General features: G+C 36.5%; 1 long non-coding RNA gene across 1 annotated transcript; it reads right to left on the bottom strand.

Annotated features, from left to right (window-relative positions):
- Positions 1–1,060: 1,060 nt before the first annotated feature.
- Positions 1,061–4,044, bottom strand: LOC311071143. Its single transcript, XR_014603769.1, has 6 exons — positions 3,729–4,044; positions 3,135–3,211; positions 2,950–3,058; positions 2,670–2,744; positions 1,840–1,924; positions 1,061–1,737 (listed from the first exon to the last, which is right to left on the bottom strand). It is a non-coding gene; the product is annotated as an uncharacterized lncRNA (long non-coding RNA).
- Positions 4,045–4,518: the final 474 nt, after the last annotated feature.

Here is a 4,518-nt window from a genome sequence, read left to right as displayed (position 1 = left end):
TAGACAAAATTAGTCCTGGTCACGTTGAAGTTACTGAGCTGGGGACTATTTTCAGCCGCTGCGTCATATCATTACGCCTGCTGCACTCATGGTACGGCAGCAAAGTTTCTTGATTATTACGCAGGAATGAGATTATAGTTCCTAGCCATATCAGCCTAGAAAATCGCAACTTTACATTTTCCGTCGGTCTTAGTACATGATGTAACTACAGAAGAGTCAAGTTTTAAATAGGAAAAATATCGAAACTCTTTGGTCATTTTTTTTTTAGAGAGATGCTAATGGTCTTGTCCGATTCAATGATCTATGCTAAGCTATGCTAAAAGAGGTACCGCCAGACCCGGAGATCGGCTGAATGGATTTGAAAACGGCAAAACTCAACTGTTAAACTCTGGGGGAGCTGTAAAATGTGCCTATTTCCCAAAAAAGTGGAGTATCCCTTTAAAAATACTTTTATAATGCAATATGTATAAAAGCTTTAAATAAAGTGTTACTGATATTGTTTTAAAATGATTGAATCTAAAACTAGACCACCATTATTGCTATGCTGTGAATGTGCAGTGCAGTGTGTTGTGTGTGTGTGTGTGTGTGTGTGTGTGTGTGTGTGTGTGTGTGTGTGTGTGTGTGAATGTGTTGTGTTTGTCTCCTGCAGCTGGTCCCACAGTGAAGCCCTCAGTGTCTCTGCTGCCGCCCTCTTCTCTGCAGATCTCTGGAGACTCAGCCGCACTGCTCTGCCTGCTCAGCTCTTACTCTCCACAGGGGGCGCTGGTGAGCTGGACACTGGACGGGTCAGAGGTCACCGAGGGGGTTCTGACCAGCGCAGAGAGCCAGCAGGACGGCCGCTACAGCCGCAGTAGCGTCCTGACCCTCAGCAAAGCACGCTGGGAAGAGGGAGAGCTGTACGTCTGCAGAGTAACACATGATGCACTCTAAGAAATGATATGTTGGCTTTAATTAACTATTTTATGTCAACCGGTCCCACATAACTGGGTTATGTTGGATTTATGTAACATTATTTATTTCGATAAACTTAAGTTCATTACATAAGGTTAATCCAATGCCGTTTAGTTGAATAAGGTTAACAGTCTTAATTTTGTCCAAAACAATTAAGTTAATTAAGTTCAATTATCCTAAAATTAATATTTTTACATTCAACCAAAACAAATAATCCAGTTTCATTATGAGTTTATTCAATGAATACATTCACTTTTTCTTTTTTTACAATTTTGTTTACATTTTTACAAACATTTCCATTGTGAACATTTACACAATAATTACTCTGTAAAGACTGCCTTCACTTTTCAAGAAAATAATTAATTAAAAAAAAAAGAAGCATATTGCCTTTAGGTGAAAGGATTTATCAATCATTACTTATAAAGGTGTTCTGCAAAAAAAGCAGCAAATAATTTATCAGTTGTTAAAAACAAGACTATTATTCAAAGGAATGTAACATGGTTGATATTGAAACAAAAGTACTGTAATAGTCAACAGTGCAACATTATAGAAAGCGCAGAAATGTTCCTAACCTCAGATTACAGGAGTTTATTTTTCAGGCGTAAATAAGACCAAGCATCGAAGAACACACTTATGCACATTGTTCAGGTTGTCATGTATTTAGATGCCGTAAATCATGATGCCAACATATTTGTAAGGATCTGTAGCCTCTGCTCCTTCATGTTTGACCACATAGATTCCTAAGGTGGTCTTGCGTATTGAGGTTAGGACTTCATGTTCAACATCCTAAAAAAAAAAAAAAAGTCAAATACAAAAAGCAACAATTAAAAACAGATCAGTTGGTTTTAGAGAAACATACAAGATTTTTTATAAATGTAAATAATTTACCATGCACTCCTTCACAAGGTTTGAGAGGGCCAGGTAAACAGCAAGTGCTTTCAAGATGCATTCACCTTTTCCCAGTGGTGTCATTCTGAACAATGAGACAAATAAGCAGTGTTCAGAATAATTAACACAAATTATGCCAAAGTTATTTATACAAGAGCCCAAAAAACAATTATCTGCAACTGCATCTGTGAGGGCCTCAAAATTCAGAGAACCAGTACAATAAAACTAATAAATGGTTCTAAACCAAAAGCTTTGCAACAGAAAAGCTATTAAATAATCTTGGATGTCAGAGCTGTTCCAATTGTAGGTGCATAAATCACAAATCTGATGCTGCTGAGAAATAGGGTAAAGCGACGAACAAGCTCTGAAATTAAAACAGAATTAAGCATATACATATTAACATTCCAGATCGTATATACCAAAATTCAAGGGATACCCAACAATTCTGTATTTTTTTACTGACACTTATGTCATTCAAACTCCCAAAGTCTTTTTTCCTTCCTAGGAAATTTAAATTTTCCTGGTTTTCCTGCTCTTTTCTGTCATTACAATGACAGTCAATGGTGAATTCTTCTTCCGAAGCTTCAATAGCATCAAACAATTGCATGTGACTTTAGAAGCTTCAGAACAGGAACTCACCGTTGACTTTTATTCATGGACAGAAATGAGCAGGACAACCACATAATTTACCTTTTTAGTTAGAAAAGCTAAAAATAAAAGGGATTCGGTGACATGAAGCTGAGTAAATAATGTTCATCTTTGGGTATACTATTTAATCTATAGTGAATTATTGTCAGATTTAAAGTGATGAAGAATATAACAGAACATACCAGATTCATAACTGATAGGATGCTTATGATCTTCTGTGCCGCTGTTCCTTCTGTCTTTTTGAAATTTTTGAGGAGCTGGGTTTAGAAATGAACAAAAAGGACAAATCAGGTTGGATGCTGATAAATTTGTGAATCGTTACAATATTATCATACACTAACAGTATTTTTTTAACAGCATTTATCTGAATTACATCTAAAAGACTTCAATTTATAATTTGGAATTGCATACAATAACCATCCAAGCAATTCATCACAGCTGACATTACTTATAAAGACTTACCTCTAAAGAGTGCTGGCTATCTGTTATTAAATTCAGCGACGAAACGCAGATCTTCGATCATCTCATGCCTCCTGTGTGTAAATGTTCTGTCCATCAGCACCTTGATAACCTGCACAAGTATTGAGCATAAGTGGGACCACAGCGAATTCCATGTTTTAAAACTGTGTCTGTGTCCATGTACCAACCTGAAGTGTAAAAGCTTAGATCTGGATGTGTGAGAAGAGCCACAATCTATGCACCTCACATGTAGGACTCCAAAATTCTGAGGAAACAAAAAATGAATATGTGAGTCAAAGAATAATAATAATACAAAAAAAAAAAAAAACTCTAGGTTGCTGACTAATAAACTGTAGTAAAATTATTTTGGATGACCTAATAAGCTGTTTATTGCCATAGGCCCATGTGTTATTCTGTACTTCAAAAGTTTCAGAGTTATTATCTGACATTAAATAAAAATGCTCAACATTAAGGAAGTTATTAAAATGTATACTAAAACTAGATAAAACTGCTTTATTGGGGCACAACATGGAGAAACTCTTATTAACTAGCAATTTTATATTAAAAAATAAGGTCATTTGGCATTTTTTGTATGGGTGAATTCAAACATTATCAAAGTTTAGCGAGTTTAAAAGATCACATAAGAGCTAAAAAACGCTAACAACACCACTTGAGGACGAGTGCTAAAAGCAACTTCAATAAAATACCAACAAAAACAGCGATTGACTGTTCTAATTTACTGACAGCCTCAATATTAAAGGATAGGAAGTAAAATAACTCACCTTTTGGTCCAGATAAATACAAAATGTTGATTGCATCCTCCGTTTGAGCATGATTTGATTCCCTCAAAATGGAGAACAAGCGCTAAAAGATAAGTGTCGCATTTAACGTGCTTTGAAATATTTGCGCATGCGCAAATATAGCTCCACCTGTTGACCAAAGTGCGGTACTGCAGCAGTAACACAACTGCATTTCGTTAATTTAACTTAAGTGAGTTGTGTAAATTTGACAAATTACTTTTTCTAATTCTGTCAACACAACTGTTTTAGTTTTAATGCACAAACACAAGAACATTATTTAATTTGAGCATAGTTACATTTCTTTGGATCAACAACAGCCATGTTTCATTTTTTAGAGTGTGGAGCTCCTCATGAGGTCTCGTTCCACAAGAGCTCTGAGTGCTGATGTTTCTCTCCTGAAGATGAGCCGTATCTGAGTGTCCTTTGTCAGGCAGGATTCACATGAGTCTAGTGCTGCAGCTGTAGTGATTTACAACTCAATACTGAAACTGAGTGTGTGTGTGTGCGTGTGTGTGTGCGTGTGTGCGTGCATGTGTGCATGTGTGTGTGTGTGTGTGTGTGTGTGATCTTTCAATCTGCTGTGTTTGCTGCAACTGTTTTGCCAACTGTTGTTCTTTGCTAAACCAGTAGGCTACACTGTTGGTTCCATTTAAGGCTCTAGTAAACAGGATTTGGTGATCCTGAAAAGTTCCTATCCGGATCAGATTGATCCAATCCGATGTTGCTTTGAAAAACTGGCTCAAAAGTAAGCTGGATTACGTGATCATGGATC

Source organism: Abramis brama (assembly GCF_963993115.1).
Source record: "Abramis brama genome assembly, chromosome: 20".
Lineage (NCBI taxonomy): Eukaryota > Metazoa > Chordata > Actinopteri > Cypriniformes > Leuciscidae > Abramis > Abramis brama.
This window is presented reverse-complemented; position numbering and strand designations above follow the sequence as displayed.